Here is a 14,367-nt window from a genome sequence, read left to right as displayed (position 1 = left end):
TTACGTTAGATATGTAGACAATAATAACGAAATAGAGAAACTAAAGGATCATTTTCAAACAAACTTCGCACTAACCTTCACTTATGAATTAAACTCAATAATAATAATTCCATTTCTTGACTCCAGCAAGCATGAATTTATTACTTTTTCATAAAATAAGGCCGATAGCCATTAGTCGCGTGCTCTCGTGTAATGAATGAATGCGTGAACGTAGGATTGACATGAAATTCTTAAAGATAAACTAAAATGACCGAAAAATGGGCTCAAATGACTTAAATAAATAAAAAGTAAATGACTTAGAATGACTTTAATGAACTTAAGGATGAATTGAATGACCTTAAGAATGACTTGAATGCTTAAAAAATAAGTGGAATCCTTCAAAAACAACTTGAATGATCTGGAGAATGACTTGAATGGCTTTGAGACTGACTGGTTGTAAAGTGGGTAATCATTTTACATTAAATTAATACAGAAAAGTGATCCCCCACTTTATATCACAATAAGTAAAGCATGTACTAAGAACAGATACTACACTTTGATCTTGGCTAAAAGGCAAAGAAAAGCTGTATTTATTTGCTCCCCCACCGAGCAAATTAGGCACAAGGCCGATTTTTAATATGAGGAGTGAAGGGGAAATGGGGACCAACTCTCTGGGGAGTAGGGGAGCTGGATAGTGACAATTGGTATGAAGGGTTGCCCCTACATTGACCAAGGTCTTATATGTGGGGTTGCCCCCCACATATGGTCTTTGCTTGCAGTATCTGTTCCGGCAGATACTACACTTTGATCTTCATGTTTAATTTATTCCATTTAAAGGAAAACTTACAATTAAAAAATTATTTAAAAAATTTCAATATAAAATTAAAAAATTTAAAAAGTAAAATCTCCAAAAGACAAAACAAATTTAGGCACAAGGCCCTATAAGAGGAGGGGAGTGTTGCAGGGTCTTTTTAACTAGAGTAAAAATTGGAGTCTTTGGCGACTTACTCTTGACTGGCAACATTTACCACAATACCTCATTCACTCTGTGGAATCATAAGCTAACTAATGAATTCCCAGCGTTTTAGCCAAAAGCATATATTTACAATTTCTGTGTGTGTATGTGTGTGCATTTTTAATCTTGGCCAAATGCCAAGAAAAGCTTAAAAAGCTAAGAACAGCATCAATTAGCAACAGACCTTTGATCTTAACCAAAAAGGCCAAGCACAAAAGTGTTACGGACAGATCAACGGACCAAGCAACAGACGAACCGACTGCGACTGACCGATTGAGGGACTTATAGAGTCGCTTGCATGCGACTAAAAAGACTGTTGCAACCAATTCCTGTATCTTAAACTTCAAAAGTGAATGTCCCTACCGATACAAAACTACAATTATAAAAATCTTATTAATCGAGCGAAATTGGTCTCCTCAGATAAAAAAATATTCTATAGCAAATTAAAGAATATCAAACATTATTATTAATTATTATTATTATTATTATTATTAATTATTATTATTATTAATTATTATTATTATTAATTATTATTAATTATTATTATTATTATTATTAATTATTATTATTATTAATTATTATTATTAATTATTATTTATTATTATTAATTATTATTATTAATTATTATTATTATTAATTATTATTTATTATTATTAATTATTATTATTAATTATTATTATTAATTATTATTATTATTAATTATTATTATTATTAATTATTATTAATTATTATTATTATTATTATTAATTATTATTATTATTAATTATTATTAATTATTATTATTATTATTATTATTATTAATTATTATTATTATTAATTATTATTATTATTAACTATTATTAATTATTATTATTATTATTATTATTAATTATTATTATTATTAATTATTATTATTATTAATTATTATTAATTATTATTATTATTATTATTAATTATTATTATTATTAATTATTATTATTAATTATTATTTATTATTATTAATTATTATTATTAATTATTATTATTATTAATTATTATTTATTATTATTAATTATTATTATTATTATTATTATTAATTATTATTATTATTAATTATTATTATTATTAATTATTATTAATTATTATTATTATTATTATTATTAATTATTATTATTATTAATTATTATTAATTATTATTATTATTATTATTATTAATTATTATTATTATTAATTATTATTATTATTAATTATTATTAATTATTATTATTATTATTATTAATTATTATTATTATTAATTATTATTATTAATTATTATTTATTATTATTAATTATTATTATTAATTATTATTATTATTAATTATTATTTATTATTATTAATTATTATTATTAATTATTATTATTATTAATAACCAATTCACCAATTTCTTAGTAGATAAACAATTTAAACTAACAATTAGAAACCTAGACCAAACTAATAATAATCGAGTAACCCTAACCCTAACCCTAACCCTAACCCTAACAACTTTAAATCAGATGAAAAGGTACTAAGAAATATAATACATCGATATATATATATATATATATATATATATATATATATATATATATATATATATATATATATATATATATATATATATATCCCCAGTCAATAATAGGATCCGATTTATCATTTACTGTAAAAAATTAACAACTTCTAATCTTATAATTAAAAACAACACTTCCCGAGCAACAAAATCAATCGATGAAACCAATGTAGTCTATCAATTCAAATGGCCCTTGGGAGAATGCATCTCCAACACTAATAGCTATATTGGACACACGACTAATACATTGTCCAGACGATTGACCCTACACCTTGCCGACACAAGCTCAATTTCCCAACACTTAAAACAACATGGCTGCCAACATTTTCAGTTTAGAAAGGTCCTAGTGGAAAACACAAAAATCATCCATATGGATTCAAACGTTAAAATATTAAAAATATTGGAAGCTTAGAACTGCACGCTGTGAAACTATGTTCTGTCTGCCTGCTTCCCACCTGACTACAACTTGGATGTCTTCAAATTCCTGATAAACCGACCCCCTTAAGTAGACACTTTATTAAATATCCACACTAACGTACTGTACTTACAATAACCCTTATCCCTGAGTGGCTTCCGGGCCTTGATAAGTGGTGACTACCTTGTAAAAAAAAAGCACTTTATATAAAAACTAATTATGTAAATTTGGAAAACAGTAGTAACATTCTGAAATGCCTTGGTACGTGACCATCCAATATATGTATACACACATATAGTTACATGTACATAATGTAAAGCTATAAATAATTAATATAAAAAACCCTGTAAATTCTATACGATATTGTAAATCACACATTTAAAATCATTGTATATTTATTTTAGCCACGTTCCCAACACATTAAAAATCACACACGAGACGCTTCACTAGTTCAAGAAATTGAAATATAATTTTGACTGAAGCATATAAAAGCATCCAGATTTTAAACAAACAATAATCAAAACAGACTAAAGACGACTGTTGAAAACTCAGTCGAAAGTACTTGCAAAGAACAACCAAAAGAAAAAAAAATGAACCAAGACGATTATGGAACTTTCTTACACAGATTCAACCGAGAAGCAAGAAAGACAATCAGAAACATTGAAAAACTAAAAAGAAAACTTATTAAGCAAAAACACTCGGTGCTATTTAACAATACTTATCTGAATATATATATATATATATATATATATATATATATATATATATATATATATATATATATATATATATATAGCATTGTTAAATAGCATGGAGTGTCCTTGCTTAATAAGCTTTCTTTGTAGTTTTTCAATTTTTCTATTTCTTATTAAGCAAGAACACTCAGTGCTATTTAACAATACTTGTCTGAATAAAAACATGCTGCCTAAATACACAATATATAAGATATATATATATATATATTGAAATTCAAAATGGCATAATGTAAACATATTATAAGGTATTTACAGTTTCTCTTCCAATTTTCAGATTTTAATCATGTCAAAACACACATTACTTCCTTTTGAGGGATTGATTGTTGCTATTTTTTCTGATGAGTTTAGGGCAAAATAGATTCACTGATTGATATAACAATTAAGTGATTGATTTTTGTACTACGAAACAGATACTGTCAAGAATTATAACTGTCAACTGAATTAAAAGAATGAATTATAAGATGGTCAACATCACGAACATTATTCACTATATATATATATATATATATATATATATATATATATATATGTGTGTGTGTGTGTGTAGTAGAGATTTAGAAGGCTATCACACTGCGAGGAAGGAGATATAGTCGATGTTGGTGAAAGAAGACGAAAACAAGTGTCGATTTACAAATCAATAAGTACATACATATATGTATATATATGCATATATGTATGTACTTATTGATTTGTAAATCGACACTTGTTTTCGTCTTCTTTCACCAACATCGACTATATCTCCTTCCTCGCAGTGTGATAGCCTTCTAAATCTCTACTACACACACACACACACACACACACACACACACACACACACACACACACACACACACACACACACACACACACACACACACACACACACACACACACACACACACAATGCTTCAAGCAAACTACATATCAATTATATATATATATATATATATATATATATATATATATATATACTCCACTCATTCATAAAGGTCAGACAAGCAATGTCATGATTACTTTTAGTGTTTATATATATATATATATATATATATATATATATATATATATATATATATATATATATATATATATATATTCTCTATTCTTTTCTGCAGGACAAGATCGGAACTTTCACACTACATAAACTTTGCTACTTTAAAGCCTCCATAATGCGAAAAGTTGGTGGAGATTGCATATGGGACGAAACAGATCATGTAAAGAAATGTGAAGCAACTTATAAATCTCTCATACATTATCACTCGCCATGAACATGAATTTTTCTTAATAGATTGCAAATGATTGAGTTCAACTGGAATCCAATGAGCAAATTATTTTTTCCACCGATCCCACCTCTCTCTCTCTCTACAATTGAAAGCTATGATTTTTTCAATCATTGTGTAATCGTACTCTTTTGACTGAAGAGTTCTACAACCTTCTTCATTTTCAAGAAAGGAATATTTAAGCGTGTTAAAAATAAATAAATCTGAAGCCTCTTATATCGTTCTGTGGCTTTTTATTGATATTGTATACAAGGTAGAGATAAAACGGTGTTTGTTAAGATATAGTCGACAGATCGACTTTTGGTAAATTTTTAGTTTACCGACCTCTCGGTATTCACCTTTAATTTGTCGACTGATTAGGTTTTTGGGTATGCTGAGAACGAATATCGCATTTATTTGTGCGAAAACAAATAGTTATCTGTATTTGAAGATATTCAGTATCCAACGTAATCACTATCATTTTTAATAGTGGCCATCTTGTTTTCCAATAACGAAAAAAGCCAAAAACAAAAAAAGGCTAAATATGTCACATGTAACTGGAATCCCCCCTCCCCACATTGGCCCAAAAAAGGTGAGGTTTATTGGAGGTGGGAAAAGGGCTAAATTCCAAGAAATTTTATGTGAAAGGAAAGAACATAAAGACCACAAATTAAAAACAGTATTTAGAGTAATATTTATTAAAATAAATTAAAAGGTAAACATTACCTTTCGCTAAAACAGAACACTGAACACTAATTTGTTTTTTTAGGGATATTCATAGTTGCCGGCCAAAAATCTGATAATCAAATCCGTCGCAAATTTACCGTTTGTATGGTATTAACCCCTTTTAATTGATCTAAAAAATTAAGTTTTCATCAGTTTACAAAAACATATTTTAATGTTTTTCGTTCTTTTTTTAGGGGGGTATTCAATTATAGAACTTGTGTAGTCTAACAAGTGCTTCTGCAGTTTAATTAACCGTTTTTCCGTGAGTAACATGCCAACATTTAACTAGTAGAATATCGTTTAACATTTCACAGTAATTCTGTGTTTACATTTGGGGGGTGGAGGGGCGGGGGGTATGTGTGTTATGGCAGCCGCACCTCTGTATACCCTGAATTTACTAAGGCGGCATTGTAGAAAGTTGGGTAGCTTCAAAAATATCAAAATTAGCTGAAAGTTTAGAGATTCTATTTGATACAGCTGGAGTAATGGCCTTTATGACGGACCTTGAGTGGTTTGAGAATCTGTGCACATAGTGCAACGATAGTTTGGGTTTGTGGTAATAACCCTATAAGTGCCACTGTTAAGATTTAGGAGTGTTTTATTCTCATTGTCTTTATTTATAGTAAGGCCCAAATTTTGAAATAATTCTTTTAATTCAGTTATGGTCTTATTATATTATCAAGCTGCTGCTGCTGCTGATTATTATTATTATTATTATAATAATAATAATAATAATAATAATAATAATAATAATAATAATAATAATAATGTATTGAGTCAAACTTTAATAGTTAAAGATGCATTAACCTTAAATATAGATCTCATCAATTGAACTGAGTCGAACAAACCTATTACAATGTCATCATATTGAGGAGGAATAACTCAACTAAATCAATGAAATTAGCTGAGTCGGACAAACCCATTACAATGTCAAAGTGTTCACATGTGGGTTTTTTTTTGTCCAGATCTTATTGAATTGTATGAGAGTTTTTCTGGCTATAAGAATTGATTTAATTTCTATTTCTGTGAGATTCGATTTGTTGTGGGCTAAAATGAGTGTCTTGTTTAATAAAACAGTGGAAATGAATTGGTATGTCAAATGTTATAAAATGAAGCCTAGATTTGTCTTTTAAATTTAAGAACCTTATGGAAAAGCTTATTTTCTTACTGGTTGCGATGATTTCACCTATTTTACCCATGTCTGATTTGGATGTACAAATTAGTTTAATATTGAAATCTTCTTTATGGGATTTTAAGGAGAATCTCGGGGTTGCGGTGATTAGAATTTAAGTGTCAGGCGGTTAGTAAAGTATTGCCTTCATTATTTATGAGATTTAGCAAAAATTTATAATTATAGAGCTAATTATGTAAATATTAATATTCGTTCCTACAGTTAAACACGTTTCATCTACATTAATGTAAGCCATGTTGTTGCTGAGAATGTCATTTAATCATAAATGAATTATAGTGAACTAGCGAGGCTACCCGGCGTTGCTTGGGACCATATAAACAATGAGAAAATTGAATACACACATTTTCACTTTTATATATTAGATGAGATATTATCCATACAAAATTCATTCAAATTAAAACAATGCAAAATAAATGTTTGTAAAAAATGAGTTCAAAGAATCCTAGAACTTCTGGAGAAAGAAAAAATTGAGTACTCATTTATTTCTGTGTTAAGAAGGAGTTTTCTGGTGTGTGTACATGTGTTTACAGTGTGTGTGTGTGTGTGTGTGTGTGTGTGTGTGCAAATGCGAATAGGCATAGTGTTGGTAGTAAGAGAATGCATGTTTATTTCTAGTGCTGCAATAGGTGTGTCAGAAACTTAGTGAAAAATATTGAATAATTCCATCCCCTGGGTTTCCAAGCTTATAACTACTCGAAAAATGTAATTCAAACCCTATTCTTTTTTTCAATTAAAGGAGCAAGGACCAATGGTTTCATTTAAAAAAAAACAACAAAAAAACAATATGGTTTAAAAAAAACGGGTTTTAAACTTCGGACTTTACAGGTAAATTTCTAAAAAAACACTACTTTTTTGTTTTAAATTTGAATATATTATTTATTGATCTTTTATCTTCAATTTGTGATATATAACACTTTGGTGAGTAAATTAATTATTTACTTTTTAATAGACATTTCAAAATGGGGGCGTGAATTAAAAAAAACGTTTGTCTAAAATATTATATTCGGTTTATTGGAAATAGCATAAAATTTCACATTTACTCTGAAAATATCGTAAAAATAGAATCAATAGAAAAATTTTGATAGATTTTTGAAATTTAAAAATTGAAAAATACTGAGCTCGTAAAATTCAATTAATTTCATTACTGTTTTTTAAAAGAATAAAAAAATAATATTTCTATTACTTTTTATACAACTTTAATAGTTTATTTTGGAAGTATAATCCGTAAAGAAAATAAACAACCCACTTTTAAAGGAGAAATTACGGGATTTTATATTTTATTCGTAGTTTCGTGTTAGGGGTGTCAAAAATTCCTACAAAAATTCTGATACACCTAGTGCTGCAATTCCTTGCAGGTCTTTGTAAATTGGATAGTCCAACAGTTTGTGTGTGTGTGTGTGTTTGTATGTCTGCTAAAAACTTTTCTCACGCGCATTGCACATACACCTACTCGGCATCAGTAGAAAGAGTGATCTCTCGGACAAATAATATCTAAAAATTAGAACAAATGGTCAATTATTTCATGTAGCAGTTTTTGTTTTATTTCAAGGGGGAGTCACCTAAAATCGTCTTTTTGTAAACGATTTCAACATCTGTGCATGCGTCAACCATTGTTCTCTGGATACAAGAATTTTCGAAGTGATTTTGTAATTAGCGCTGTGGCTTAATGAATTAGAAGGTTGTCTCATAACCATTAATTTTGAGGCTAGCGCACACCAACTATTGGATGTTTTTTTGCATTTTGTTTTGTAATTTGTATTGGAATTTTTTTTTAGCGGCAGCTAACTTTTCTTTTATCTTGCTTGCAAAGTCATTTATTTTTTCAACTTAGTTTTCAAATTCTTATATTGTGCTTAGAGAAAGATTTTGACTTTCAACCATTTGCCGGGTTAGGGTTAGGTTACTTTTTAAGATTTCTTCCATTCAGAGATACTGTTTAGGAGTAGGTGGTGTTTACCGGGTCGATATGGGAGAATACACTTGAATAATTATGTGTATTGTCTACAGGGTGGAATGATAAAATTGTCGCCCTAGAAAAGACGACATGATTCCATTTCCTTTTGATGAAAACCAGTTTTCTTTTTTGTTGCAGACCATCTATTAGTTGCCCATCTCAAGAGCCATAGAAGACTTCTATCATGTCTGAAAGTGGCACAATATTCAATGAGCGAGATTGGAGATGCGCCGTTGTACAACTCACGCTCTCTACTCATCCAAGTTATGCCAACAGGCCCATTGCCAGCACCCTCAAAATGCATCGCTAAATTGCCACGAATAACAGGAATGTGCCCAGGGTGATGAAAACAAAGTTTCCGGCTACAGTTATGGTCTTTGGTGTGGTTTCAAGTAAGGGCCACATTATGCCAGCTCACATTTTAAAATCGGCTTGAAAGTCAACACCAAAGTGTACTTGGATGTGCTGGAGCGTGTGATGATCCTCTGATGTAATTAGGCAGACCTTGGGTATGGCAGCAGGACTCGGCTCCAGCTCACAAGTCCAAAGAGACCCAGGCTTGACTTCAGAAGGAGTGCTACGACTTTGTACCCTTCTCTCACTGGCCCCCTCCTCCCCTGACCTAAACCCGCTGGACTACTTTGTTTGGTCATACCTCGAGAAAATCACCAACATGACCTCCCACAACATCAAAGCCAGCCTGATCGCCGCCATCCACCGAGTATTTACTGAGCTCCCGCCATAACTTGTGGAAAAAGCATGCTCCCAGTTCCAGATCCGAATTGGATTTTTTCTCTACCCTGCAACCTCTTTCCCACAGAAGAGATGTAGCGAGCCTATCGTTGTTCTATCGTTATTTCCATGGCAAGTGCTCGTCTGAGCTCTATTCTCTGGTCCCCCCTTGCCAATCTTTTTCAAAAAACACCCGACTAGCTGAAACCACCATCAATAATTTTCCCCACTCCTTATCTGTGCCTAAATCAAAACATAGATTCCATGAACAAAGCTTCTTTCTTAGAACTGCACGCCTGTGGAACGCTGTTCCGCTTACCTGTTTCCCTCCCGACTTCAACCTGGATGTCTTCAAGTCCAACACAAACAAATTCCTGATGAACCGTCCCCCTAAGTAATGACACTTTACCAATTCTCCAATACTATTGCTACACTATCCCTTTGATTACTGTACACACAATAACCCTTATCCCCGAGTGGCCATTGGGCTGTTGGTATTACCGACCAGCTTTAATAATTACTAAACGTACAACAAGTATAAACGACAAGAATTTATTAACAAACATGAAAACATGACAACACTGCAATTCAGAACATTAAGGTAAAAAGGTTACTCACTTCAATAGTGGGGTTTACGGGAGGAGTGAGGACTGTATTCTAGAGTTGTACTCTGCCTGTCCAACATTGTCTTTTAGGAGAAGAACTTTTTGCGTCCGTGCCTCATGTGTACGGACTCTCCTCTTCTTTTCTCAAGGGACCTCACTCCTTACCCTACACCGGTAATCCGGTGCTCTTATTTATTCCCCTACAGGGCCTTGATAAGTGGTGAACTCCATGTAAAAAAGGAAAAAGAGCCGTGATTGAGGCTGAAGACGGCTACATTGAATAGATGTCAGCTCTACTACATAATCAAGTTACCTGAATTGTTTTTTTCAATAAAAGTTTTAAAATAAAAATGTAGTGTTTTTTTCTTTGAGGCGACACTTTTATCGTTCCACCCTGTTCTGCAATTTTATGATTAAAATCACATTGCTATGCCTTCCATCTTACATTGACGATGAATTTGTTGATCAATGAATTTAGAAGGATTCGCTTCATTGAAGGGATGAGGATGTTAAGGGGGTGTATTCCTTATTAAACATTTCGAAATTAGTAAAAAGAAAAAAAACCCCTCAACAAATGAATATTAGAAGTTAAAGAAGTATAGAAAGCTAGACATGATGGATTGGTTGGTTGTTTTTGTTTTACAGCATATCAACCCTTTTCGGGTTATTTAATGCCGAATCCAAAGATTTTGAAGAAATTTTTTTTTAATAGAATATATTTGTTGTTTTCACGTCGGTTTCTATTCAACCATAGTTGGGACCCTAACAGGTACTACCACTCCGGGTCAGAGTGGACCTGGGAGCAATGGTAATTAAAGGGTGGCTCCACACTCCTCAAAGCCCACAAGCTGGGGCCCTCACCACTGGATAAAGTTTAAGGTCATATCCAGGACCCCCATTGAGGGACTTTTACCCTCTGCAGGGGAGCAGTCGGCGTATTCTAAAGCCCCACCGACAGATATGGTGGAGGCTAAACAATTATAATAACAACTAGCGGGGCATGTGGAAATTCCATAGCGAACTCTTTCATAAGTAATATATTGCTGTTGGTATTCTGTGGATGTTCAGCATAAATGGAGACGCCCTGATATTATTGTAGCTTTTTTGTGAAAATTTTAAAAGTACTTATCTTAGCTAGCAAGGAAACCCGGCATAGCCCGATCATAAATAATATGATATTTTAATTTATGCAAATTTCGTATATATTATTATAGTCAAGTTTCTATCGATTCTTATACATGTATATGTATATTATAAAGTTGTGATTTCAAAAATGAAAAAAAAATATATATATATCCGTGACTTGTGTGTATCAGCTTGAACCGAAACCAAAACTTATGGAGAATATATATATATATATATATATATATATATATATATATATATATATATATATATATATATATGTATGCGTGTGTGTGTGTAACTTGAATTCCTTTAGATCTAATCCAAACCGAAACCAAAACTTATGAAGAATTCTTGGTAAAATTACTTATTACAAGAAACCCTTCATCAAATCTCCACACTAACGTAATGTACTTGCAATAACCTTTATCCCTGAGTGGCTTCCGGGCTTTGATAAGTTGTGATCACTGTGTAAAAAAACAAAACAAAAAAAACACGGAAGGTCATAACAATTAAACAACAGTCACTCGAAAGAAAAAAGATGCAAGCATGACACACAAAGTAACACACACGCTAACATATTAATATGTAGATTATAGACAAGACAAAGCCATATATTGGTATACATAGATTTGTTTGTTGATGAAATACGGTAAATGAAGGAAGTGTTATTTGCTCTATATATACATATTTATTTCTAGAGTCAGACAACGTCACAGCTCACACAAGCCATGGAAGCCTACAAACCGGAAGACCAAGACTTGAGTTTCGCCTTTATTTGGGCTCATCAGTTTAACAAAATTCCAAACTCGGGATTTGAAACCCGAATGTGAGGTAAGTACACTGTCACCTGAGCTATGGCATCACACAAAAGAAATTTTATTAAGGAGACATAGTTTTGAAAGCCGTTTCATCATAATTTTTTTGTAGGTTTCCGACTACTTTTTGATTGTATTTGAAAAATTACAGCCTAAAGTTGATTTCCAAAAAGAAAAAGGATTTGTACGCGTGAAAAAAAAAGTTATAATGTAAAATGTTTTCGCCGTGACATTCGAAAGCTGACAAATTCAGCTAAATTTTTAGTTAAATAAATTCATTGTAAAAATCCTTTGAGCGATAAATATTAGTTTTCTGTATCTATTTCAAATATAATTAGTAAAGTAAAGTTCTAAGATATTAGATTAAATTGAAAAAACACCTTGTTTGTACAAAAAAGTAGCTTCATTGGCCCCCCCCCCCCAAGAAAGAGATTCTAGCAAACGCAAACGAAGTTGTCTATGTGTGCATTCTACGGAAGCCCAAAATGTCAGAAAGTCAAAAGGCTGCCCAAAAATTACGTCAGGTAGTTATAGGGGGGGTAGGGAGTTCTGGGTTCCTTTTTCTTTCCCAGCCGTGAATACATACATTCCTATCGGGAACGTTTGTATAATTTTTACTATTTCTTGATTTGATTATATTTCTGCGTTCCTGCTTTTAAATTAAGAAAAAATATATATTTTTCAAGATTATATAAAAATTATGTTATGTCGAAAGTTCCACGTTCATGCAAGCGAGGAAAATATTAGAATCTTACATATAAAAATTATGCGAAACATGTAATCAAAAAAAAGAGTAGAAATATTTTTTGCAATTATAATTTTTTGTGTGAAAATATTAAATAAACAATGCTTAATTCAATGATAATATTGGTAGATTGAGAAATTAATTTTTCTTTGAGTTATATCGAATTCATTATTACGGACTTTAGGGACTTTTTTTTTGGAATGTTCAAGTAAAAATCAAATATTCTTTTTAATTTTTACAACTTATGATGCTTTATTTTCATAAAAAAGTAAAAATAAATCCATTCATTTTTTATTACTGAAAACCATAAATTTAGTAAAGGTGTTTTTGTTTAAACAAAATAATACATTTCGACTAAGAGTCAAACAAAAATAATGGATTCATTATATTCTGAGATCATTATTTGATAAATGCTGAAAATTTTATTAAAATTGGTTAATTTCCTGATTTTTGGTGAATTTTTGCGGGGGGGGGGTGATTCAAAATGTTTATACATTTTCAGTATCTGCATTCATTTTGCACCAACAAGAAAGTTCTTGTGGTTTTTAACTTTTAAATTCAGATGAACATATCTTGACTCAAACAAAAATTTATTGATCAAAATAAGCACCATCAGAATCAACACACTTTTGCCAACACAAAACAAGTTTTTTATGCCAGTGACATAAAAATCTTGTGTTTGGGTGACGATGAAGTCGCTGAAGACGTTTTTGAGATACCTTAGGTTTTTGAAGCAATTCCCACGCAGAAAGTTGTCCAGATGCTCAAAAAAGTGGTAGTCGGTAGGAAATACGTCTGGAGAGTATGGCGGATGATGCAGAGTTTCGTAGCCCAATTCGTTCAACTTCAGCAGGGTCGGTTTTGCGATCAGGCATTGTCATGGAGGAGAATTGTTGACTAATGCTGGGTGTTGTTGTCGAAGTTTCCGATGCATTTCATGCATTTGTTGATAGTACTTCTCCGCCGTAGTGGTTTTGCCTGCATTAAAAAAATAGTAATGGATGAAACTGGTTGCAGACCACCAAACAGTCAGCATGACCTTCTTTTGGTGTAACTCTGGCTTCAAAAAGCGTCCTGCAGCTTTGTCGGCGTCTAACCACTGAGCTGAGCATCGCCGGTTGTTGTAAAGAACTCACTGTTCTTCGCAAGTCATAACGCGGTCGAGAAACGAGAAATGACACTTCATAATGGTGTTTCTTTTTGTTGTCGTTCAATTCAGAAGCACCCATTTACCAAGTTTTTTTTTGTATTTTCAATCTCTCTGAAGTAGTTGGAAATCGTTGTGTACGTTACGTCTAATTTAGAAGCAAGTTCTCGAACAGTTGTGCGTGGGTTAGGTTCGATTAAGGCTCTTAATTGATTGTTGTCAATATCCGATGGGCGATCACTATGTTCATCATCTCTCGTCGCCGCCATAAAATTTCAAATTTCTTAAACCACCATTGTGCTTTCAGTTCAGTAATGGTCCCTGAGCTCAAACGCTTTGTTGATATCGCGTGCTGTTTCAGCAGCTTTTCGACCCTGCTT

At 31.6% G+C, this 14,367-nt stretch overlaps 1 protein-coding gene across 1 annotated transcript in view; it reads left to right on the top strand.

Moving 5' to 3' along the window:
- The window catches only part of LOC145258100 (uncharacterized), a 76,138-nt gene extending 70,958 nt beyond the window's left edge, over positions 1–5,180 (top strand). Inside the window, exon 4 of the mRNA XM_080115839.1 lies at positions 4,800–5,180. The gene's annotated coding sequence lies outside the window, so the exon portion shown is untranslated. The remainder of the gene's footprint in view (positions 1–4,799) is intronic.
- Positions 5,181–14,367: the final 9,187 nt, after the last annotated feature.

Source organism: Euprymna scolopes, chromosome 33, assembly GCF_053919585.1.
Source record: "Euprymna scolopes isolate OS-2025 chromosome 33, ASM5391958v1, whole genome shotgun sequence".
NCBI lineage: Eukaryota > Metazoa > Mollusca > Cephalopoda > Sepiida > Sepiolidae > Euprymna > Euprymna scolopes.
This window is presented reverse-complemented; position numbering and strand designations above follow the sequence as displayed.